Genomic DNA, 27,359 nt, shown 5'->3' with positions numbered 1-27,359 from the left:
CTAGCTGGCCTGGACGGTCTCCACGTCGCACCCCGAACCCCGTGGACACACCCATTCGCCCCCAGCTCCTCTCCCTTGCTCTCCCACGCCATGGCCGACGCCACCGCCGCCGCACTGCCGCCGTAGTCGTGCTCCCCGTCATTTCCATGCCGCGCCACCGTGTCCAGGAGCTTCGCCGCCCTCTACTCCTTCGAGCTAGCCGAGCCCCGAGCGCTCACGTGCCCCGAAGCCACCGCACTAACCTCGACCGAACCGCCATCACCGGAGATCCCCTTCGCCGTCACCGCCGCACCAGCTCGTCCCCGACCGCGCCGTCTGTTCCATCAGGACCGTCGTGAGCTTGGCTAACTCCTCCCCCTTTTCTTTCTCGCTCTCGTGCACCACAGCGAGCACACATAGCTCACCCGCACGCGCCGCCGCAGAGCTCGTCGCCGATGTGTCTCCGGCTAACCATCGGCCACCTCACCTTGTCTAACATACTCACCGCGTTCCCAGGGGCCCAACGCACCTCACCACGGGCCTCGTCGTGCCCTGTAGCGTTGGATCCATCCTCACCCGACTCCAGCGACCGCCAAAGTCGTCGCCAGCGACGTCTCCGGCCACCCCGAGCTCAACCACCACCACCAATAGCCGCGGCTCGGTCTCAGCTACGCGTAGATGCCTTCCGCCGCCCGTTTGGTCGCCGAAATGCACAAAAACACTTCCGCCGCCGTGTTCGGCCTCGCCGGCGGCTAGACGCCGGCGTGTTTGACTTTGACCTTGACCAGGGTGGGCCCAGATTGACTCCCCTGAGTCTATGACATGTGGGGCCCCTCTGCTAATTAACCCAGAGTAGTTTAAACTAATTTTAGTTAGTTTAATTAACTACTGACATGCGGGACCCACTGGTCAGTTTGACCTAGACCAGCCCGTTGACCACTGATGTCATCCTGACGTAATCCTGACGCAGTAATTTAATTACTGGAATTATTTTTACACAGGAAATTCCAGAAAATGCTACAAACTTCAAAAATTCATAGAAATTAATCTGTAGCTCCAAATGCAAAGTGTTATATATGAAAAATGATCAGAAAAATCCAATCTATCCATCTGTACTGGTTTCATGCATGTTTAAACAAACTAACCTGCTTTTTATCACAGAACAAGATAAAGCACTTTAAATGACAACTTATGAGTTTGAACTTTGAATCATTGGTTCAAATTAGTTCAAACCCATCTGTTCTTAGTTGCATTAGCCCAATACACACATTTTGCCATGTCTCATGCATGCATCATATTGTTGCATACTGTTTGGTAATGTTGTGTATCGGTGCTCTCTGCGGCAGGTCCTGCCCCCGAGGAGTACCGTGATTACCCCAACGAAGAACAAAACCAGTGCACCGACCCATCAGGCAAGCAACCAACCATTTGATCATATCGATACAATCCCATGTTCTTGCTCCTGCTCTCTTTTACTGCATTAAGACAACGCGATTCAAACTGCTGTGTGTTGCGGTAGTTGAACCCATTTCCTCTGCATGACCTGTCATTGCCACAGTAACTAGATGAAACCCACTAGCATGTGTAGGAGTTGATTGAGCCATATGATTGTGTTGTTCCTACCTTGCTATGCCTGCTATGCTTAGAGTCGTGTCAGGTCTGGTTCATCTGGGTGATGGGCTAGAGTGAAATGATCGTGTCAGTATGAGTGTAAGGTGTTGAACACGATTTGGTAAAGGTATCGATGAGAGCCCATGCAGGAGTACATGGTGGGTTGTTTCATTGAGGTCGTCCTTAAGCACTGAGATCTGTATGTGTGATTTAAGAATCAGCTACTACCATACATTGGGCCCTGAAATATGACCCCGCTCGACTTCTTATTCACCCTAGTCCTCTGTCCAGGAGTTGCAAGTAGTTTCTGGTGTTTGTAGTCTACTGGAGGCCGTGGATAGCGCTGACCGTAGGGGTGGGCTGTGATGCGGTAGGTACGTGGCTGGGTGTACCGGATGCCCATTTGGTATCTCGGGAACCCTGTTCACATCGTTCGGGGCCGTATGTGGAAACCTCGGCCGGACTCCCTACGGATGGAACCTGAATAGGCGATAAACCTGGACTAGAGACTTAGGTGTCTAGGTAGGTCGTGGTCTACACCCACGTCGGCTTTAGCTTGAAGTCTGCCGAGCACATGTCGTGTGCAGACGCTAAGTGGTGGAATCATGTATGAAGAAGTACACCCCTGTAGGGTTAACATCATCTATTCGAATAGCCGCGTCCGCGGTAAAGGAATACTTGGTTGCCTATACAGTTCATAGACAAGTAAATGGAAACTATTAAAAGCCTCAAGATAAGCGTGAGTGCCGAGGATGGCTCTTCCGTAGGAAGACGGAGGTGGATCCTCGGTAGAGTATTGAAGTGGTGAGTGGTGGACTCGAGTGCGCAAAATCATTTCAAGTTGGAGTCTCGTAGGATAGTTTAGCCAAGAGTCAAAGCTGGCTTGCTGCAATATCCCCACCAACCCTTCTTGATAATGTGCATGTATGTAGGATCTGATGTAAGTCTTGCTGAGTACCTTTGTACTCATGTTGCTTTAATTTACATTTTTCAGAAGATGCTACAACCCCTTCCGACGGGTTCTTCGTAGACGTTGACATTGATGAGTAGACTAAGGCCCAGGTGGTGATCCTAAGCAAGTGAAGGACCATGTAGTATAGCTAGGCTTACCCAAGCCTCTTTTAATTTACTAGTTGTCTGTACTCAGATAAAACACTTCCGCTATTGGCTTGTATGCTTGTATGACTTGAATGTGGGTCGTGTGACCCGTACTTGTGTGTATGCTATGTATGGCTCACTGAGCCCTTAAATAAAGTACTTGTGTCGTAGAGTCATGTTGTGATGCCTTGTTGTATTTGCACATATCGAGCATATTGTGTGCATGATTGAAATGCTTGGTATGTGTGGGATCTGACTATCTAGTTGTTTATCTTTAGTAGCCTCTCTTACCGGGAAATGTCTCCTAGTGATTCCATTGAGCCATGGTAGCTTGCTACTGCTCCGGAACACTTAGGCTGGCCGGCATGTGTCCTTCTTCGTTCCTGTGTCTGTCCCTTCGGGGAAATGTCACGTGTTGAGTACCGGAGTCCTGTTAGCCCACTACAGCCCGGTTTACCGGAGTCCTGCTAGCCCAGTGCTACAGCCCAGAACTTACTCGCTGATGACCGGCATGTTCAATGCTGGGTCATGGATGCCTGTCCCTGTAAGTCTATGCCACTTTGGGTTTACGACTAGCCATGTCAGCCCGGGCTCCTTATCATATGGATGCTAGCGACACTATCATATACGTGTGGCAAAAGGCGCAAACGGTCCCGGGCAAAGGTAAGGCGACACCCGTGGGGATACCGTGCGTGAGGCCGCAAAGTGATATGAGGTGTTACAGGCTAGATCTATGTGACATTGAGTCGGGGTTCTGACAATCAAGAAGCAGGAGACGTCACGCTGACCGTACGTGTGTTGAACACGGAGGTGCCGTCCGTTCGGCGCTAGGATATCCGGTGATTTGGATCACGAAGAGTACGACTCCCTCAACCCCGTTATCTTGAACGCTTCCGCTCGCGATCTATAAGGGTATGTAGATGCACTCCTCTCTCGTTGCTGGATGAACTCCTAGATTGATCTTGGTGAACGTAGAAATTTTTTATTTTATGCAACGTTCCCCAACAGTGGTATCAGAGCTAGGTCTATGCGTAGTTCTTTTTGCACGAGTAGAACACAAATTTGTTGTGGGCGTAGATGTTGTCAAGTTTCTTGCCACTACTAGTCTTATTTTGCTTCAGCGGTATTGTGGGATGAAGCGGCCCGGACCGACCTTACACGTACGCTTACGTGAGACAGGTTCCACCGACTAACATGCACTAGTTGCATAAGGTGGCTAGCGGGTGTCTGTCTCTCCCACTTTAGTTGGAGCGGATTCGATGAAAAGGGTCCTTATGAAGGGTAAATAGAAGTTGGCAAATCACGTTGTGGCTTTTACGTAGGTAAGAAAACGTTCTTGCTAGATCACCTATAGAAGCCACGTAAAAAACATGCAACAACAATTAGAGGACGTCTAACTTGTTTTTGCAGCAAGTGTTTTGTGATGTGGTATGGCCAAAAGTTGTGATGAATGATGAATGATATATATGTGATGTATGAGATCATGTTCTTGTAATAGGAATCACGACTTGCATGTCGATGAGTATGACAACCGGCAGGAGCCATAGGAGTTGTCTCTATTTTTTGTATGACCTGCGTGTCATTGAGAAACGCCATGTAAATTACTTTACTTTATTGCTAAACACATTAGCCATAGTAGTAGAAGTAATAGTTGGCAAGCAACTTCATGGAGACACGATGATGGAGATCATGATGATGAAGATCATGGTGTCATGCCGGTGACGAAGATGATCATGGAGCCCCGAAGATGGAGATCAAAGGAGCTATATGATATTGGCCATATCATGTCACTATTTGATTGCATGTGATGTTTATCATGTTTTTCATCTTGTTTACTTAGAATGACGGTAGTAAGTAAGATGATCCCTCATAATAATTTCAAGAAAAGTGTTCCCCCTAACTGTGCACTGTTGCGAAGGTTCGTTGTTTCGAAGCACCACATGATGATCGGGTGTGATAGATCCTAACGTTTGAATACAACGGGTGTAAGCCAGATTTACACACGCAATACACTTAGGTTGACTTGACGAGCCTAGCATGTACAGACATGGCCTCGGAACACGGAGGACCGAAAGGTCAAGCATGAATCGTATAGAAGATACGATCAACATGGAGATGTTCACCGATGATGACTAGTCCGTCTCACGTGATGATCGGACACGGGCTAGTCGAGTCGGATCATGTATCACTTACATGACTGAGGGATGTCTAATCTGAGTGGGAGTTCATTAAATAATTTGATTAGATGAACTTAATTATCATGAACTTACTCTAAAATCTTTACAACATGTCTTGTAGATCAAATGGCCAACGCACATGTCCACCTGAACTTCAACGCACATGTCTTGTAGACTGGCGAAGGACGAGGTGACGATGCGCGTCGGGAATGGTTCCAAGTTCGATGTGATTGTCGTCGGCACGCTGTCTCTACATTTACCTACGGGATTAGTTTTAAACCTCAATAATTGTTATTTAGTACCAGCTTTGAGCATGAACATTGTATCAGGATCTCGTTTAATTCGAGATGGCTAGTCATTTAAATCTGAGAATAATGGTTGTTCTATTTACATGAGAGATATGTTTTATCGTCATGCCCCGCTGGTGAATGGTTTATTCTTAATGAATCTCGAGCGTAATGTTACACATATTCATAGTGTGAATACCAAAAGATGTAAAGTTGATAACGATAGTCCCACATACTTGTGGCACTGCCGCCTTGGTCACATTGGTGTCAAGCGCATGAAGAAGCTCCATGCTGGTGGACTTTTAGAGTCTCTAGATTATGAATGGTTTGACACATGCGAGCCATGCCTCATGGGCAAGATGACCAAGACTCCGTTCTCTGGAACAATGGAGCGAGCAACCAACTTATTGGAAATCATACATACTGATGTGTGCGGTCCAATGAGTGTTGAGGCTCGCGGAGGATATCGTTATGTTCTCACTCTCACTGATGACTTGAGTAGACATGGGTATGTCTACTTGATGAAACACAAGTCTGAGACCTTTGAAAAGTTCAAGGAATTTCAGAATGAGGTAGAGAATCAACGTGACCGAAAGATAAAGTTCTTACGATCAGATCGTGGGGGAGAATATTTAAGTCATGAATTTGGTATGCACTTAAGGAAATGTGGAATCGTTTCACAACTCACGCCACCTGGGACACCTCAGCAAAATGGTGTGTCCGAACGTCGTAATCGCACTCTATTGGATATGGTGCGATCTATGATGTCACTTACTGATTTACCGCTATCATTTTGGGGATACGCTCTAGAGACAGCTACATTCACTTTAAATAGGGCACTGTCTAAATCCGTTGAGACGACACCGTATGAATTATGGTTTGGCAAGAAACCTAAGTTGTCGTTTCTAAAAGTTTGGGGATGCGATGCTTATGTCAAGAAACTTCAACCCGAGAAGCTCGAACCCAAGTTGGAAAAATGAGTATTCATAGGATACCCTAAGGAAACCATAGGGTATACTTTCTACTTAAGATCCGAAGGCAAGATCTTTGTTGCCAAGAACGGGTCCTTTCTGGAGAAAGAGTTTCTCTCGAAAGAATTAAGTGGGAGGAAAGTAGAGCTTGATGAAGTACTACCTCTTGAAACGACAAGTAGCGCAGCTCAGGAAGATGTTCCTGTGGTGCCAGCACCGACAAGAGAGGAAGTTAATGATGATGATCAAGATACTTTGGATCAAGCTCCTACTGAACTTCGAAGGTCCACAAGGACATGTTCTGCACCAGAGTGGTACAGCAACCCTGTCTTGGAAATCATGTTGTTAGACAATGGTGAACCTTCGAACTATGAAGAAGTAATGGCGGGCCTAGATTCCAACAAATGGCTTGAAGCCATGCAATCCGAGATAGGATCCATGTATGAAAACGAAGTATGGATGTCGGTGTCAAAACCAGCGGATCTCGGGTAGGGGGTCCCGAACTGTGCGTCTAGGCGGATGGTAACAGGAGACAAGGGACACGATGTTTTTACCCAGGTTCGGGCTCTCTCGATGGAGGTAAAACCCTACTCCTTCTTGATTTATATTGATGATATGGGTAGTACAAGAGTGGATCTACCACGAGATCAAGGAGGCTAAACCCTAGAAGCTAGCCTATGGTATGATTGTTGTAATTGTTGTTGTTGTGTCCTATGGACTAAAACCCTCCGGTTTATATAGACACCGGAGAGGGCTAGGGTTACACAGAGTCGGTTACAATGGTAGGAGATCTACATATCTGTATTGCCAAGCTTGCCTTCCACGCCAAGGAAATTCCCATCCGGACATGGGACGAAGTCTTCAATGTTGTATATTCATAGTCTTGGAGTCTGGCCGATGATGATAGTTCAGCTATCCGGACACCCCCTAGTCCAGGACTCCCTCAGTAGCCCCTGAACCAGGCTTCAATGACGATGAGTCCGGCGCGCATATTGTCTTCGGCATTGCAAGGCGGGTTCCTTCTCCGAATAATTCATAGAAGATTGTGAACACCAGGATAGTGTCTGGCTCTGTAAAGCAAATTCCACATACCACCGTAGAGAGAATAATATTTACACAAGTTCAATCTGCTAACGTATTTTGTGGCGTGACGTCACACCACCACCAAGCCTTTACTTGAATCGTTTTTATCATACCACCTCAGCGCATTTAGCGAAGCGGTTTCCTTGGCACGTCTTGTCGAAGCAGAGATCGTGTTCCCCTTATTCCGAGATTCCCATCAATACGGACGTGGGTAACCCAACCGCGCCATTGATTGCGGCGCTTGGGAGATAAGCAAGTTTTACCAGGCTAGTAGGGACGCATAGTTTCAACCGCCCATATATAAGGGGATAAGGATCCACCTCCTTTACCTACGCCTTCTTCCTCCTTTGCTTATCCATCTCCGCGCACTCGAGCTCCAGCGCCCAAGTACGCACATCTCACCTCGACCCTTTCCAGCCATGTCCGGAGTGGGAGGCAAGTGGATGGCCTCCTCCGTCACGGAGGGGCACATCGAGAAGCTGTGCAGCGCCGGATACCTGTCCAGCAACATCGCGCACCGGCTGCCCGACGAGGGGCAGCTCATCCCCACCCCTAGGCCCCATGAGAGGGTCGTATTCCTTCCCCATTTCCTCCGCGGACTGGGCTTCCCACTCCACCCCTTCATCCGGGGGCTCATGTACTACTACGGCCTGGACTTCCACGATCTGGCTCCAAATTTCATCCTCAATATCTCGGCATTTATCATCGTGTGTGAGGCTTTCCTCTGCATCCAGCCCCACTTTGGCTTGTGGCTAAAGACCTTCAGTGTCAAGCCGAAGGTTGTAAAGGGCAGACAAGCGGAGTGCGGAGGCGCCATGGTGGGCAAAATGCCCAACGTCACCTGGCTCGAGGGCGCCTTCGTGGAGTCCATCAAAGGGTGGCAATCGGGGTGGTTCTACATCACCGAGCCGCGTGACCCTAAATGGGCAGCGGCCCCCAAATTCAGATCTGGCATCCCCATGCAGCTCACCTCCTGGAAAGAGAAGGGCTTGCTTTGGGGTAGTTCGGAGGAGCTGACCGGACTCCAGTCCTGTCTCTAGACCCTGGTGAACAAGAAGCTCAAGCTTGTCAACGTGATCCAGGTCATGCTCGTCCGCCGGATTCTCCCCTGCCAGCAACGGGACTTCAATTTGTGGGAGTTTGATCCGGCACAGCACCAGACCTTGCGCGGCCTCTTCGACACTACGTACAAAGAGGCCTGGAGGGTTCTTTTTAAGGGCGCCAAAGCTCCCGCATCTGCTACCAAAGATCGCGGATTCAGCTCGCAGCATCCAGCTGGCGAGGTAAGCTACGTTATCCTTTACGGGACATTCGTTTTTCATAGTTTGACTCTATGCGGGATCTAAACTCCCAATACCTTTAACAGGACTGGCAGAAGACGTCCGGATAGGTTAACTATCCGGCTCCCCTTCCAGAAGATCCAGCGGACGCCCGTCTGACAGGGCTGCTGGTCCCGGCACTTTACGTAGTGCCGGGGAAGAAGGCCAAGAAGAAGGCCACGGGAACCCGAAGGAGTTCCCGACGCCAGGTAGTATCGGACTCATCATCCGATGACTCCGAGGCGGACTCCTGCCACGAGGAGGAGGAGAAGAAGGAGGACTCTTCCCCAGCGGGGGGAGAGAAGAAGAGGAAGGCCTCCCCAACGAGGCAGGCCGAAGGTTCCAAGAAGGGAAGGACCCTTCCCCCGGACTGTTCCGCCAACGTCGGTGACGACGACGAGGAGTGGCGCTCAAGGGCCAAGTCCCTGGCGAGATCGTAAGTATCCGGACTCCTAGATGATTTATGATTTTTCTTTTCGCCACGTGGTGTCTTTCTAATGCCGCATACAACTTGTAGTCCGGCCAAGGACGATCTTCCCGCTTCGTCGAGTGGGTCCTTGGGCACGTCGGATATGGATTCCCTTCCGACCGCCTCCGCTCCCCGTGGCGCTGACGACACTGAGGTGGGATCCCAGGAGGGGACCCACCAGGGGGAGGGGCTCCGGAGGTGCCGCAGGGCAACCTCCCGGACTTCGCCCCGGACTCCGCACCGGAACCTGCAGTAGTTCCGGAGTCCGGCAAGTGGCCCCTTCGTAGGAAGGGCAAGACTGTGACGCCGGCGGCCTCCGTCCAACCGGAGATGCCGGATAACTTGCTAGAGGCGCTCAACGGCGCTTCCATCGAAGAAGAACACCACACTGTCATGAGCGGGGTGATTCAGAAGGTTCAGCTCGCCAAGAGCAGGCTAACCGAAGCCTGCAGCAGCCTTCTAACAGGTTTTGAGATAAGAAATTTAAGATTTGTAATATAATACCGCATAGACAGTAGCCCTTGATGCTCGGTTCGGTGTTCAGAAACAAAAGCCGGACTGAGGATCTAAAAAGATATATGCAGGAGTTCTAAAAAATATGTCAATATGGGATTGCAGGCTGCGCTGCTGACCTCTGCCGCACTGACTGCGGAGGTCGATGCTTTTAAGCAGAACCTCGAGCGGTCCGAGACCGAGCTCGGCCGTGCCAAGAAGCAGCTCGAGGACAAGGAAGGTGAGTAACACCGTATTAAATTTGTACCTTACAGAAAAGGATTTTGGTTGAAAGAGAAATAACAAGGATAACATGGGTACTCCAGGGACCACGAACGAGGTGGCGACCCTGAAGGAGGCGGTGTCCGCGGCCGAACGTAATGCGGCCGCGGAGCGAGCCGAGCGGGAGAAGCAAGAGGCGCGGGTGGCAGAGGTACAGCAAGAGCTCCAGGCTCTCGTGGAGAAGCACGAGGGTTTGGAGCGTGACTCGAAGACTCAGGAGTCCGAGCTTGCGTCGGCTCTTGAGAGTGCCAAAGCCGCTAAGGCCGAAGCCCACAAGGCCCTCCAGGAAATCGAGGCGTTGAAGAAAATAGCGGCGGGTAAGGCATTTTTCATGCAAAGCAAGCATGTGAATGTGAAGTACCTATTATTTACCCGAATTCGGAGCTCTCCAGGAGCGTTCGCGGATCTGCCTCGCAGCGTGTCCGATGCTGCCGCTTTCTACCGGGCCAAGGAGGGGAGCTCGACGGAGAAGGTCTTCTGGTCTCAGTATGCTGAGGCCGGACATCGGGTGCCCCTTAGCGACCAGCTGAAGCAGCTGGTCGAGCTCCACAAGGTAGCCGAACAGGCCATGAAGGGCCTCATAGTTCGGCTGTGGCCCAAGGAGGCCATGCCTGGGAGCTACTTCGGCCTGGTGCGGCGGCTGGTGGATGCGTGTCCCTGGGTTGAGGTCGTCAAGCACTCCGCCTGCATTGAAGGTGCCCGTCGGGCCCTTGCCCGTGCAAAAGTGCACTGGGGCAGGATGGATGCTGAGAAGCTTCTGACGGACGCGCCGCCGGCGGGCAAGTAGTATCGTACGCCCAAAATGTATTATAAGAGTGTCCTAGGGGGTGCCCACATGATTGCGGGTGAGTGCTCCAAAGATGTAATATTTGAGTAGACTCGCATTTTGTTATCCTGTGCGCTAAAGACTTTGTTCATATGCGCTAAGCAACGCTTGTTAATTTAAAATATTACCTTTTGTGCGGCCGTTTATCAAATCTGAGAGATGGCAAGTCGTCGGCTTCAGCCCCCATGCCACAAGTGCTGGGGTGTTCGGGATAAACTTGAGCGCTCTTGTTCCCATTTTTGGGTCCATCTAGGGAGGCGTTCAACACAACGAACGAGGCAACCGGACTTATAATGCTTGAACACTCTCACTTAGCCATAGAATTCTATAATTTTAAATTTCGGCGAAGCCCCTAGTGTTCGGAAGACCGAGTTCGGGGCGCTATCCACGCCTAGGCCGGACAAAGCCGGTTCCTCGCTCTAAGCGGCATAAGTCTTTAGGGACTCGAAAAAACCTCTCGAACAGCGACCAGCTCTCGCCTTATCATGACGGTCAGTTTTAGCTTTCTCCACTGAGGCGCTCGCCCAGCTCAACCGGGGCGCAATCGCAGTGGTTCTCCCAGTGCTACCTTAGCCGATACAACGGAACGTAAGGTACCAAAACATGGGAGCCGGGCAAACCCAACTATTGACCCAAGACATGATTCGGAGCCGATGCATATAATGTTATAAGTTCGGGGTGCCGCACTTGTGAAAGTGTTCGGACTTATCACACCATAATGTGGGGAACTTAAGCCCCTGGTGTATTTAGCCGTACCAAAGTGTACGGATGCAACATGTCGTAAATGAACATATGTATAAAAAAGAAATGCAATTATAAGCAAAAAGCGATGCATTGTTTATTCAAGAAATGCTGCCATGAATGCAGAACGATACAGATAGTGCGGTAAGCAAGGGATGGGACTATTAAACATGTCCCCCTCCAGGGGTGGGCTGCGGAATGGTGTATAAAACAAATATAATGCTCGTAACGGAGACCACCTGGATACTCGTCGTAGCCTTTCTCCCTCCCTGGCTGTTGCATCGTGAGTTCGGCAGGTCTACTGCCGGACAAGGCCTCTGGTGAACGGAGTCCTGCGGGTAACAAAAAAAAGAAAAAGGAAATAGAATGACACACTTGGGAGCCCTGGTGTGGTTGAGCCGCACTCTGGGCCTGTTGTGGTCGTGCCCCTTCCCCTATGCCCATGGTATCTCCAGAGCGTAATGATGTACGCGAAGGACCGGTCTTGCAATTTTGCAAAGGCTGGGGTTGGGGCCGCACTGCTACGCATGCTCGGAACGTGCCATGTGGTCTTGTTGTAGGTTACTCCGGGTGCATTTAGCCGTATCCGGTCGCTTAACGACCGGACTCGAGAATTGCCTTAAGAGGCTGCTCTGTATTTCTGCTGCGAGAACCGCTGTGTGTTCCTCCTTTCGGAGGGAGCGTTCAGTGTTTCCGTTGACCGTGATGACTCCTCGAGGGCCTGGCATGTTGAGCTTGAGGTATGCGTAGTGCGGCACCGCGTTGAACTTTGCAAACGCGGTCCGTCCGAGCAAAGCATGATAGCCGCTGCGGAACGGAACTATATCGAAGATTAACTCCTTGCTTCGGAAGTTATCCAGGGATCCGAAGACCACTTCAAGTGTGACTGATCCTATACAATTGGCCTCTACACCTGGTATGACGCCTTTGAAGGTCGTCTTTGTAGGTTTAATCCTTGAGGGGTCTATGCCCATCTTGCACACTGTATCCTGATAAAGCAGGTTCAGGCTGCTGCCGCTGTCCATCAGGACTCTCGTGAGGTGAAATCCATCGACGATTGGGTCTAAAACCAATGCGGCGAATCCGCCGTGGCGGATGCTGGTGGGGTGGTCCCTTCGATCAAAAGTGATCGGGCAGGAGGACCATGGGTTGAACTTCGAGGCGACTGGCTCCATCGCGTATACGTCCCTAAGTGCATGCTTCCGCTCCCTCTTGGGTATGTGGGTTGCGTATATCATGTTCACCGTCCGCACTTGTGGGGGGAAACCTTTCTCTCCTCTATTGTTCGGCGGCCGGGTCTCTTCCTCGTCATCGCTATGCAGCCCCTTGTCATTATTTTTGGCAATTAACTTGCATGCCTGCTTGAATACCCAACAATCCTTGTTGGTGTGATTAGCTGTCTTTTCGGGGGTGTCGTGTATCTGGCACAAGCGGTCGAGTATTCGGTCCAAATTGGACGGACCTGGAGTGGTTCTTTTGAATGGCTTTTTCCGCTGACCGGGTTTGGAGCCTCTGAATCCGGCATTGACTGTTGTATCCTCAGTATTGTCGCCGTTAACGCGGCGTTTGTTCTTGTTGTGACGCGACCTGCCATTGTGGTCCTTGGTATCTGGACTGCCAGAATTTTTGCTGAGGTTGTTGCTGCGAGCTAGCCAGCTGTCCTCTCCCGCGTAGAAGCGGGTCATGAGTGATGTGAGGGCTGCCATGGATTTCGGCTTTTCCTGTCCTAGGTGCCGGGTGAGCCACTCATCGCGGATGTTATGTTTGAAGGCTGCGAGGGCCTCTGCATCCGGACAGTCGACGATTTGATTTTTCTTTGTCAAGAACCGTGTCCAGAACTGTCTGGCCGATTCGTCTGGCTGCTGAATTATGTGGCTTAGGTCATCGGCGTCTGGGGGTCGCACATATGTGCCCTAGAAGTTATCAAGGAATGCGGCTTCCAGGTCCTCCCAACACCCAATTGATTCTGCTGGCAAGCTTTTAAGCCAATGCCGAGCTGGTCCCTTAAGCTTGAGTGGGAGATATTTGATGGCGTGAAGATCGTCACCGCGGGCCATGTGGATGTGAAGGAGATAGTCTTCGATCCAAACCGCAGGGTCTGTTGTGCCATCGTATGATTCAATGTTCACGGGTTTAAACCCTTCGGGGATTTGATGATCCATTACTTCATCTGTGAAGCATAGAGGGTGTGCGGCGCCTCTATATTGGGCTATATCAAGACGTAGCTCAAACGAGCTTTGTCTACTGTGTTCGGCCCGGCCGGAGTTGCTGTATCTGGCGCGACGATCGTTTTCGCGCATTGTGGGGCGCCCACGCGATCCATAGATCGATCTTGATTGTCTTGCCTTATCCTCCAATATGTCTCGCAAGTCCGGCGCATTCCCCCGTGGCTTCGTACTTTTTGAGCGGTGCCGGGGTACGGTTCTAGTGGAGGGCCTAGAGGCCTCTCTATTGCGGCCACGAGGTGGTCGGTCAGCCGTATTGTGCACTGGTGATGCAGGTTTGTATGCCTCCTTCTCTAGTCAGGGGAGCAGCTTGTGTTTGGGGTAGCTTTTGGAGGGGCGTTCGAGTTCGTACTCTTCGGCCGCAAGGACTTCAGTCCATCTGTCAGCTAGCAGATCTTGATCAGCTCTAAGCTGTTGCTGCTTTTTCTTTAGGCTGTTTGTCGTGGCCATAAGCCTGCGTTTGAAACGCTCTTGTTCGACGGGGTCCTTGGGCACGACGAATTCGTCGTCGTCGAGGCTTGCCTCGTCTCCGGAGGGAGGCATGTAATTATCGTCCCCGACCTCTTCGTCTGCCACTCTCGTGATGGCTGGCTTCTCCATCCTCCTGTGCTGAATCTTGCTGGAGGGGGTTGCCTTCGGCACTCTCTGGGGTGTTATTATCTCCGGTGCCGGAATCTCCATTCTTGCTGTGGCGGGATTTAGAGTGGCGCCGCTGACGCTGGCGCTTGGGCTGTTTTTTGGAGGAGCCTTCCTCCGCTGCTTCCTCGCCATTCCCATCCTTTGGGATGTCCACCATGTATATGTCATATGACGAGGTGGTCTTCCAGTGCCCCGTAGGCACTGGTTCCTGGTCGTCTCCGGCATCATCGTCCATACCGTCGATGTCTTCGGAGTCGAGGTCTAGCATGTCGATTAGATCGTCGACAGTGGCTACAAAGTGGGTGGTGGGTGGGGTTTGAATTTCTTCGTCGTCCGCATCCCAACTGTCCTGACCGCAGTCCGGCCAGGGCTCTCCTGATAATGAGAGATATTTCAGCGAATTCAAGATGTCACCGAAAGGTGAATGTTGAAAGATGTCCGCAGCGGTGAACTCCATGATCGGCGCCCAATCGGATTCGATTGGAGGGGGCGCGGGAGGTTCGGAGTTCGGCGAGGAGTCCGGCACCTCGGAGTCACGAGCCTCACAGGGGACAAGGTCAGTATTCGGCTCCATCGCTGTAGATGTTGCAGCCCCCGAGGTGCTGTCTAGCCACCCGTCCTCGATCTGCGCAGCCGGCTCCGAATTGAGGATCGGAGCGGACTCGTGTGCGGCCTCCAGGACACTGTCCGGCAGCAGAGCTAAATCGTGCCCATCTTGACAGTGCGGCGCGCTTGGCTGTGGCTCGAATCCATCGAAGATCAAGTCTCCGTGGATGTCAGCCGTGAAGTTTAGACTTCCAAATCTGACCTGACGGCCAGGGGCGTAGCTTTCGATCTGCTCCAGATGGCCAAGTGAATTGGCCCGCAGTGCAAAGCCACCGAATACGAAGATATGTCAGGGGAGAAAAGTCTCACCCTGGACTGCGTCGTTGTTTATGATCGAAGGAGCCATCGAGCCTATTGGGGACGACACAGAGGAACTCTCAATGAAAGCACCAATGTCGGTGTCAAAACCGGCGGATCTCGGGTAGGGGGTCCCGAACTGTGCGTCTAGGCGGATGGTAATAGGAGACAAGGGACACGATGTTTTTACCTAGGTTCGGGCCCGCTCGATGGAGGTAAAACCCTACTCCTGCTTGATTGATATTGATGATATGGGTAGTACAAGAGTGAATCTAGCACGAGATCAAGGAGGCTAAACCCTAGAAGCTAGCCTATGGTATGATTGTAGTAATTGTTGTTGTTGTGTCCTACGGACTAAAACCCTCCGGTTTATATAGACACCGGAGAGGGCTAGGGTTACACAGAGTCGGTTACAATGGTAGGAGATCTACATATCCGTATTGCCAAGCTTGCCTTCCACGCCAAGGAAAGTCCCATCCGGACATGGGACGAAGTCTTCAATATTGTATCTTCATAGTCTTGGAGTCCGGCCGATGATGATAGTTCGGCTATCCGGACACTCCCAAGTCCAGGACTCCCTCAATGGACTTTGACAGACTTGCCCAATGATCGGCGAGCGGTAGAAAACAAATGGATCTTTAAGAAGAAGACGGACGCGGATGGTAATGTTACCATTTATAAAGCTCGACTTGTCGCTAAGGGTTATTGACAAGTTCAAGGCATTGACTACGATGAGACATTCTCTCCCGTAGCAAAGCTGAAGTCCGTCCGAATCATGTTAGCAATTGCCCCATACTATGATTATGAGATATGGCAAATGGACGTCAAAATGACATTCCTTAACGGTCACCTTAAGGAAGAACTGTATATGATGCAGCCAGAAGGTTTTGTCGACCCTGAGAATGCTAACAAGGTATGCAAGCTCCAGCGATCCATTTATGGGCTGGTGCAAGCATCTCGGAGTTGGAAAATTAGCTTTGATGAGATGATCAAAGCGTTTGGGTTTATGTAGACTTATGGAGAAGCCTGCGTTTACAAGAAAGTGAGTGGGAGCTCTATAGCATTTCTCATATTATATGTAGATGACATACTTTTGATGGGAAATGAAATAGAACTTTTGGACAGCATTAAGGCCTACTTGAATAAGTGTTTTTCAATGAAGGACCTTGGAGAAGCTGCTTACATATTAGGCATCAAAATCTATAGGGATAGACCGAGACGCCTCATAGGTCTTTCACAAAGCACATACCTTGATAAGATATTGAAGAAGTTCAATATGGATCAGTCCAAGAAAGGGTTCTTGCCTGTATTGCAAGGTGTGCGATTGAGCTCGGCTCAATGCCCGACCATGGCAGAAGATAAAGAAGAGATGAGTGTCATCCCCTATGCCTCAGCCATAGGGTCTATTATGTATGCCATGCTGTGTACCAGACCTGATGTAAACCTTGCCGTAAGTTTGGTAGGAAGGTACCAAAGTAATCCCGGCAAGGAACACTGGACAGCGGTCAAGAACATCCTGAAGTACCTGAAAAGGACTAAGGATATGTTTCTCATTTATGGAGGTGACGAAGAGCTCGTCATAAAGGGTTACGTCGACGCTAGCTTCGACATAGATCTGGATGACTCTAAGTCACAGACTGGATACGTGTATATTTTGAATGGTGGGGCAGTAAGCTGGTGCAGTTGCAAGCAAAGCGTCGTGGCGGGATCTACATGTGAAGCACAGTACATGGCAGCCTCGGAGGCAGCGCATGAAGCAATCTGGGTGAAGGAGTTCATTACCGACCTAGGAGTCATACCCAATGCGTCGGGGCCGATCGCACTCTTCTGTGACAACACTGGAGCTATTGCACTTGCCAAGGAGCCCAGGTTTCACAAGAAGACCAGGCACATCAAGCGTCGCTTCAACTCCATACGTGAAAATGTTCAAGATGGAGACATAGATATTTGTAAAGTACATACGGATCTGAATGTAGCAGATCCGTTGACTAAACCTCTCCCTAGGGCAAAACATGATCAACACCAGAACGCTATGGGTGTTCGATTCATCACAATATAACTAGAATATTGACTCTAGTGCAAGTGGGAGACTGTTGGAAATATGCCCTAGAGGGAATAATAAAATGGTTATTATTATATTTCTTTGTTCATGATAATTGTCTATTATTCATGCTATAATTGTGTTATCCGGAAATCGCAATACACGTGTGAATACATAGACCACAACATGTCCCTGGTAAGCCTCTAGTTGACTGGCTCGTTGATCAACATATAGTCATGGTTTCCTGACTATGGGCATTGGATGTCATTGATAACGGGATCACATCTTTAGGAGAATGATGTGATGGACAAGACCCAATCCTAAGCATAGCTCAAAGATCGTGTAGTTCGTTTAGCTAGAGCTTTTCCAATTGTCAAGTATCATTTCCTTAGACCATGAGATTGTGCAACTCCCGGATACTGTAGGAGTGCTTTGGGTGTGCCAAACGTCACAATGTAACTGGGTGACTATAAAGGTGCACTACGGGTATCTCCGAAAGTGTCTGTTGGGTTGGCACGAATCGAGACTGGGATTTGTCACTCTGTATGACGGAGAGGTATCTCTGGGCCCACTCGGTAATGCATCATCATAATGAGCTCAATGTGACCAAGTGTCTGGTCACGGGATCATGCATTACAGTACGAGTAAAGTGACTTGCCAGTAACGAGATTAAACGAGGTATTGGGATACCGACGATCGAGTCTCGGGCAAGTAACGTACCGATTGACAAAGGGAATTGTATACGGGGTTGATTGAATCCTCGACATCGTGGTTCATCCGATGAGATCATCGAGGAGTATGTGGGAGCCAACATGGGTATCCTGATCCCATTGTTGGTTATTGACCGGAGAGGCGTCTCGGTCATGTCTGCATGTCTCCCGAACCCGTAGGGTCTACACACTTAAGGTTCGGTGATGCTAGGGTTGTAGAGATATTAGTATGCAGCAAACTGAAAGTTTTTCGGAGTCCCGGATGAGATACCGGACGTCACAAGGAGTTCCGGAATGGTCCAAAGGTAAAGAATTATATATGGGAAGTCGAGCTTCGGCCATCGGGAAAGTTTTGGGGGTCACCGGTATAGTACCGGGACCACCGGAAGGGTCCCGGGGGTCCACCGGGTGGGGCCACCTATCCCGGAGGGCCCCATGGGCTGAAGTGGGAGGGGAACCAGCCCCTGGTGGGCTGGGTTGGAAACCCTAGGGTGGGGGCGCCTCCACTTGCCTTGGGGGGCAAGCCTCCCCCCTGGCCGCCCCCCCTTGGAGATCCCATCTCCAGGGCTGGCGCCCCCCTGGGGGACCCTATATAAAGGGGGGAGGGAGGGAAGCCGCACCCTGGCACTTGGCGCCTCCCTTCCCCCTTGCTACACCTCTCCTTCCCGTAGACGCTCGGCGAAGCCCTGCCGGATCCCTGTTGCATCCACCACCACGCCGTCGTGCTGCTGGATCTTCATCAATCTCTCCTTCCCCCTTGCTGGATCAAGAAGGAGGAGACGTCACGCTGACCGTACGTGTGTTGAACACGGAGGTGCCGTCCGTTCGGCGCTAGGATCTCTGGTGATTTGGATCACGACGAGTACGACTCCCTCAACCCCATTCTCTTGAACGCTTCTGCTCGCGATCTACAAGGGTATGTAGGTGCACTCCTCTCTCTCATTGCTGGATGAACTCCTAGATTGATCTTGGTGAATGTAGAAAAAATTTATTTTATGCAACGTTCCCCAACAGGATAAAGCATAAATTAATGACAGATGACGTCACGGCGGGTTAACCTAAATCTAGAGGATGACGTCACGACGGGTTAAGTTCTTGCATAAAGAGGAAGCAGAAGATTTTGCCTAAGTGTTGAAGATCGACATGAACCAGTTCAAATCAATCTGGGGCCTAATGTTGGGGATATAACTATTAGGCATAACCCGCCCAGGAGGGGCCGGGTCACACCTATGACGAAGCCCACTCAAGACACTTGAAGATGGCGGCTTACTTGAAGGCCCAAGGCCCAGAGGCGATTTAAGGCCTGTGGAGATAAACCGCCATGTATGAGTAAACTTGTATCGTAAGATAGAAACAAAGAGAGACCGAGTTGGACACTGTTTATGAACCGGCCGGGACTCTGTGAGCCGCTGGGCATCGACCTTTGTATATAAAGGGACAACCCGGCGGCAGTTCAGGGCAAGTAACATCAGATCGAGAAGTAGGTCAAGCGGATTCGCTCCCTGGTTATCAATTCATAAGCAATCCCTCCCAAAACTGGATTGTAGGCTTTTACCTTCACCGCAAGGGGCCGAACCAGTATAAACCTCGTGTCCTTTGTCCCGTTTAACCCCTTTAAGCTTCCTAGTTGAGATGGCTTCACGACTAAGTCCTTACGCTAGGACATCTGACGTGACAATTCCACGACAGTTTTCTTTGATGAGTTTTTGCCATCGAAAAGTTGGAATACGGTAGATATAATGCAAGAATAAAATATGAATTGGTTTGCTACAATACTTATAGTAGTGGTTTGCTTTCTTATACTAACGGATCTCACGAAGGTTTTGTTAAGTTTTGTGTGTTTGAAGTTTTCAAGTTTTGGGTGACACTACGATGGATGAAGGAATAAGGATAAGCACAAGGCTAAGCTTGGGTATGCCCATGGCACCCTAAGATAATATTCAAGAAGTATCAAGCAACTAAGCTTGGGTATGCCCCGAGTGGCATCCCCTCTTTCGTCTAACGGCCATCCGTATTTCACTCGAAGCTATATTTTTATTCGTCACATACTATGAGTTTTGCTTGGAGCGTTTTGTATGACATGAGTCTTTGCTTGTTTTTTTTGCTTTTTAAGTTTTGAATCCTTGTTGGACACACCTATCTGAGAGAGCCAAAATTATGCCATGACTTGTTAGAATTGCTCTCTATGCTTCACTTAAAATTTTATGAGCTATGGAATTGCTATAGTGCTTCACTTATATCTTTTTGAGCACGGTGTGCTTTACTATTTTTGAAGAAAATGCTCTCTTGCTTCACTTAGATTTGTTTGAGAGTTAGTAATTTTTTTAAGAAATTCTCTCTTGCTTAACTTAAATTAATTTGAGAGAAATAAATATTATGCTCATGGTCTTCACTTATATTTGTTTGAGCCCATCAAAAGCAACACATGAAAATTAGTTCCAGAGTGATAGATGTCCAAGAAGGATATAATAAAAACTTTCATGAAGATCATTGGACAAAATAGACTCAATTCCTTGTAATAGTTTTGAGATATGATGATGTGATATGTGAGTCATGTTGATGAGTAATTGTGCTTTAGTAAGAATATTGGTGTTAAGGTTTGTGATTCCCTATGCAAGCACGAAAGTCAATAGTCATGCAATGAAATTATATCCTACTTGTGGTGCAATATTTGGTGTTAATTATGCTTAATGCTTGCTTATGAGATTATTTTCTTGGTTGGTCGCTTCTCAATCTTTTGATAGCCTTCATTTTGCACTAAGTATGATCACTACTTGTGCATCCAAAAACCTTTAGACCAGTTTTGCCACATGAGTTCACTATATCTACCTACATGCGGTATTATTTTGCCGTTCTAAGCAAATTTGTATGTGCCATCTCTAATTTTCAAATAAACTTCTCTTTTGTGTGTTTGTAGCGCTTGCGAGGAGGTGAGGGGTGGCTAATATTTTCCATGCTTGATGTGTTACTCTCACGATGAGTGTTTATTCACTTGTCATTGCACAAGAATAAGGCAAAGGTATTAGGGATGCCCAGTCCCGAAATGAAAAATGAATTTACTTTATGTTGTCAAATAATAAATTCCTTAGAAAGTGTTGGTATGGCGGGCACATGTGGATACGATTAGCTATGGAAAGTGAAAGTATGGTTGAAAAGGAATAAACTTTACTTTCTGTTTGGGGACCACCTATGATATATCTAGCATGGAAAGTGTTGGGAACGTCGTTTTCGTTGGTGGGAAAGGCACACCTCCCAAAATGCTTTTATCTCTAAGTTTTTCACTTTGAGCTCTGGCACCTCTACAAATCCCTACTTCCCTCCGTAAAGGGACTTTCTTTTACTTTATGCAATTTTTATTTTTAATTTGAGTCTCCATCTTCTCTAATAAAGCACCAACTAGGAGGCAATATGATCGTACTTGAGTATTGGGTGTAGTTAATATGCGAGTGTGTTTCATGAATGGATCAATGTTTGAGCATGATGGGCTAGGTATCACTTATTTTAGCATAGATATTTTGAAAGACATGGTTGCTTGTTGATATGCTTGAGTATTTAAGTCTCATGTCAAAACTAGACTATTGCTTTGAACCATATAGAAGTCCAAATGTCCATGCTATGAAGAAAAGAATATGAGATGACATGTTAGGCAACATTCCACATCAAAAATTCTGTTTTTATCATTTACCTACTCGAGGACGAGCAGGAATTAAGCTTGGGGATGCTGATACATCTCCAACGTATCTATAATTTCTGATTGTTCCATGTTGTTATATTATCATTCTTGGATGTTTTATAATCATTTTATAGTCATTTTACATCATTTTTTGGTACTAACCTATTGACATAGTGCCAAGTGCCAGTTGTTGTTTTTTGCATCATAGGAAATCAATACCAAACGGAGTCCAAACGCAGCAAAACTTTTTGGACCAGAAGACATCCACTGGGCTGGAGAAGCACCTGGGGGTGATCCGAGGGGAGCACAACCCACCAGGGCGCGCCTGGGGGCCCAGGCGCCCAGGTGGTTTGTGCCCACCTCGGGTGCCCCCTGAACCACCTCTTTGCTCTATAAATACCCCAATGTTCCAGAAACCCTAGGGGAGTCAACGAAAATCAATTCCAAATGCCGGAAGTTCCAGAACCACCAGATCTAATCTAGACACCATCACGGAGGGGTGCATCATGTCCATTGGTGCCTCTCCGATGTTGCGTGAGTAGTTCTTTGTAGACCTACGGGTCCATAGTTAGTAGCTAAATGGCTTCCTCTCTCTCTCTCTCTCTCTCTCTCTCTTGATTCTCAACACAATGGTCTCTTGGAGATCCATATGATGTAACTCTTTTTGCGGTGTGTTTGTTGGGATCGGATGAACTTTGAGTTTATGATCAGATCTATCCTTTTATCCATGAAAGTTATTTGAGTCTCCTTTGATCTCTTATATGCATGATTTCTTATAGCCTCGTATTTCTTCTCTGATATGTGGGTTTTGTTTGTCCAACTTGATCTATTTATCTTGCAATGGGAAGATGTGCTTTGTAGTGGGCTCGATCTTACGGTGCTTAATCCCAGTGACAGAAGGAACCAACACGTATGTACCGTTGCTACTAAGGATAAAACGATGGGGGTCTATCTCTACATAAATAGATCTTGTCTACATCATGTCATCGTTCTTATTGCATTACTCCGTTTTTCCATGAACTTAATACACTAGATGCATGCTGGATAGCGGTCGATGTGCGGAGTAATAGTAGTAGTTGCAGGTAGGAGTCGGTCTACTAATCTTGAGATGCTTATATAATGATCATTTCCTGGATATCTTCATGATTATTTGAAATTCTATCAATTGACCAACAGTAATTTGTTCACCCACCGTTTGCTATTTTTCTCGAGAGAAGCCACTAGTGAAATCTACGGCCCCCGAGTCTCTTCTTTATTATATTTGCCTTCGAGATCTATTTTCCTTTTCTTTTATTTTCAGATCTATTAAACCAAACATACAAAAATACCTTGCTGCAATTTATTTTGTTCGACGTTTGATCTATCAATATTTACAACTCTCTCACGTGTGTTTGCCATTTTTTGGTGTCGTTACCCGAAAGGGATTGACAACCCCTTTTACACTTCGGGTTGCGAGTATTTGTTATTTGTGTGCATGTACTGTTTATGTAGTGTTGCTTGGTTCTCCTACTGGTTCGATAACCTTGGTCTCATCACTAAGGGAAATACCTACCGTTACTGTGTTGCATTATCCCTTCCTCTTTGGGGAAATACTGACGTAGTTCTAGCAGGCATCAGTGGAAATGGTCTCATGTGCATGGACATGTAAGGTTGGTCCACGCCGCTTCATCCCACAATACCGCCGAATAAAAATAAGACGTTGGTGGTAAGCAGTATGACTATCACCGCCCACAACTCTTTGTGTTCTACTCGTGCATATCATCTACGCATAGACCTGGCTCTGATGCCACTATTGGGAATCGTTGCATGGAAAACAAAAAAAATTCTATGCACACGCAATGATCTATCCATGGAGATGCATTGCAACGAGGGGGAGAGTTACTCTACGTATCTTCGTAGACTGTAAGTGGAAGCATTTCTCAACGCGGTTGATGTAGTCAAACTTCTTCGCGCTTCAACCGATCAAGTACCGAACGCACAACACCTCCGTGTTCTGCACACGTTCAACTCGGTCACGTCCCTCGCCTTCTTGACCCAGCAAGACGTCGAGGTAGTAGATGAGTTCCATCAGCATGACGGAGTCCTGATGGTGATTGTGATGGTGCAGTGATCGTCCTAGGGCTTCGCCTAATATCACGCCCAATATGCGACCCTATCCAAAATGTCGAAGGTCCCACCAAGGATAGACCCGCATATTGAAACGCTTTTGCAAGGTGGATATCATTACATCAACATTACATAATAGATGGGGATACATACAAAAGGCATACAATGCCACACGAATACAACATCATCTTACATAAGATCAACATCCGACTACGGATGAAACACAAACAGAAGCTCAAACGACATCCACCCTGCTAGCCCAGGATGCCGACCTGGAACCTATCCCCTGATCAAAGAAGAAGCAGAAGAAGAACTCCAAAACAAGGAACATCGCTCTCGCGTCAAGATCATCGCATAACCTGTACCTGCAACTGTTGTTGTAGTAATCTGTGAGCCACGAGGACTCAGCAATCCCATTACCATGGGTATCAAGACTAGCAAAGCATAATGGGAAAGGAAGCGGTAAAGTGGTGAGGTTGCAGCAGCGGCTAAGCAAGATATGGTGGCTAACATGCGCAAATGAGAGAGAGAAGAGAAACAAAGGAGCGGTCGTCAACTAGTAATGATCAAGAAGTGATCCTGAACACCTACTTACGTCAAACATAACACAGAAACCGTGTTCACTTCCCGAACTCCGCCGAGAAGATACCATCACGGCTACACACGCGGTTTATGCGTTTTAATTCGGATCTGGTGTCAAGTTATCTACAACCGGACATTAACAAATTCCCATCTGCCACATAACCGCGGGCATGGCTCTCGAAAGTTTATACCCTGCAGGGGTGTCCCAACTTAGCCCATGATAAGCTCTCGCGATCAACGAAGGATATACCTTCTCCCAGGAAGACCCGGTCAGTCTCGGAATCCCAGTTTACAAGACATTTAGACAATGGAAAAACAAGACCAGCAAAGCCTCCCGAATGTGCCGACAAATCCTGATAGGAGCTGCACATATCTCGTTCTCAGGGCACATCGGATTGTCCAAACTTCCGGTAGGCGATCCCAGAGTTGCCCCTGGTGGCCACCGGCGGCTGACAGTTTGGACCAACACTCACGACAAGCACTGGCCCGGGGGGGGATAAAAATAAGATGACCCTCGAGAGGGCGACTCCCAAGGGAAAAAGGGCTAGGTGAGGCAAATGGTAAAACCAAGGTTGGGCCTTGCTGGAGGAGTTTTATTCAAAGCGAACTGTCAAGGGGGTCCCATAGATCACCCGACCGCGTAAGGAACGCAAAATCCGGAAACATAACACCAGTATGACGGAAACTAGGGCGGCAAGAGTGGAACAAAACACCAGGCATAAGGCCGAGCCTTCCACCCTTTACCAAATATATAGATGCATTAATAATATAAAAGAGATATTGTGATATCCCAACATAACCCTGTCCACCATGGAGAAATCTTCAACTTCACCTACAACTAGCAACGCTATAAGAGGGGCTGAGCAAAGCGGTAACATAGCCAAACAACGGGTTGCTAGGAAGGGTGTCAAAGGTTAGAGGTTCATGGCAATTTGGGAGGCTTGAAGAGCAAATGATAGTTAGTGCAGCAAAGCGATATAACGAAGCAACTAGCATAGCAATGATAGTAGTGAGATCCAGGGTAGCGGTCATCTTGCCTGAAATCCCGCAAGGAAGAAGAACGAGTCCATGAAGAAGATGAAGCCGCGAAGATGAACCGAGCGTAGACGAACGAATCCTCACGATCGCAACGAAACGGGAACTATCGAGAAGAAGCACACAACATGGTAAACACACCACACATGAACAAGGCATGATGCACAACAAGCATGATGCATGACAAAGCTACATGAAGCTACTCATGGCAAGAGACGATGGAAACAAGAGCAACACATCAAAGCAAGTTTAAATGAGGCCGGGAACAACATATAACAATTCCGGTAAGTCCTCATATGCAAATTTGGAAATTGGTCCAGAACTGAATAAACCTTATGTTCAAGTTGTTAAACAGCAAGTTAAGATGCACCAAGATGATCTACACGAGATGCTAGTCAAGTTACATATAAAGTTCATTAGATTTGGAGCTACGGCCTAGAAGATATGAGCAAAACAAGTTAAACATGGCATTGACGCAAAAAGCACTCAAACATCAAGCAAACACCTCAAAACAAAGGTGCAACACGATAATATGAAACTACATGCAAAATCAAGCAAGTTTCATATAGAGCACAGTCAAAACGGAGCAACGGTTCAACACATACACTATACAAGTCATAACAACAATCTGACCAAAACAGCAACTAGGCATATTGCAAGCATCAAAACAATAAGCTACAGCACCCCAACATAATAACAAAAGGCATGGGCATGATGTACAGGTAAGGCATGACAAAACATGAACACTGAGCTATCTCCAGAAATCACTAGAACATGCTCAAAAGGACATGGGAAGATTGCAAATTATAACAGTTTCAGGCTTGGCAGAAATAACATCAGGTTGCAATGTTTAGATCTATCAAACGACATGTTACAGGAACTTATCATGGCAAACAAAGGCATGACATGAATCTACTAATTGCATAAAACAAAAGTCCCTTACTAACCATGATCCAAAAGGGCACAGAAAATATGATGGCACCCATGTAAACATGGCAAGTTATATGACAGATTCAAACATGGCGGGAACAACAATAAGTAGGCATGTTGGTGAGCTTGAACCACTTACCACAGAGCAATACGTGGCATGGCAAGGAAACCAACAGTAAGAAGTCATGTTTATGAAGCTAAGAATGGCAAGAACAAGTTCATAGGGTGCATGGATCACTAGAAAAGCACATGGCCAAAACTGAACTTCATGTTAACAGGTTGACAGCAACATTATTTAGCAAACTTTGGAGCAAGATAACAACATGATACAGCAGGCTATAAATGCAACCAGAGGCATGAATGGATAGAGCAAGACATGTATAACAAAACATCCTTAGTGAACATCTCCAGAATAATGCACAAAATGACATGTAGCAGCAGGTTTACATAGCAACAAAATATAATAGAATCAGTCAGGAAAACAGCTACAACAAGTACCCTACTTAACAAGCTCGATGCACTCAGCACACAACTCACAAAAATACATGGATAGCACCTCTAGAAATATGGCATGGTATAGTTTAAAACACATGTAGGAATCAACCTCATAGGATGCACACATCAAACATGGCAAAAATGACAAATGAGCATGTTATAACAGTTTCAGCAGATTAACATCAATATACACTCTTACAAGAGCATTTCGGGCATCAAGATGAACACAAATGAAAATGATGCAATGGAACGAAATGAAGTACTCGTCGAGGCGATCAATTTGACATATTACACGCACGAAACAGAGCAGTATGCAGAGAGTTACTATGCGATGAACATGGTATGATTATGCAAAATATCAGGGACTTAGGCAAAATCGGGGTCAACCTCTGGATCTGCAAATCTGGCACGGTTCTCGAGGCACGCCGGGGGAACTCGCCGGAGTTGCTGCCGGAGAGGACGGGGAAGACGGATCCGGGGCCGGGGAGAACTTGCAGGGGCGGGACGAGGCGGATCCGGCCTTGGGGCCGCCGGATCTGGTCGGACCCGCACCGAGGAGCAGCGGGGCGCGCGCCGACGGAGCTCCCACGGGCGAAGGCGGCCTTCCAAGGCAGCGACGGCGGCGGTTGCCGGCGGGAGACGAGGCCCGGCGAGGCACCGGGGCAGTCGGGGATGCGCCGGCGGG

Source organism: Triticum aestivum, chromosome 3B, assembly GCF_018294505.1.
Source record: "Triticum aestivum cultivar Chinese Spring chromosome 3B, IWGSC CS RefSeq v2.1, whole genome shotgun sequence".
In the NCBI taxonomy this organism is placed as follows: Eukaryota; Viridiplantae; Streptophyta; class Magnoliopsida; order Poales; family Poaceae; genus Triticum; species Triticum aestivum.
This window is presented reverse-complemented; position numbering follows the sequence as displayed.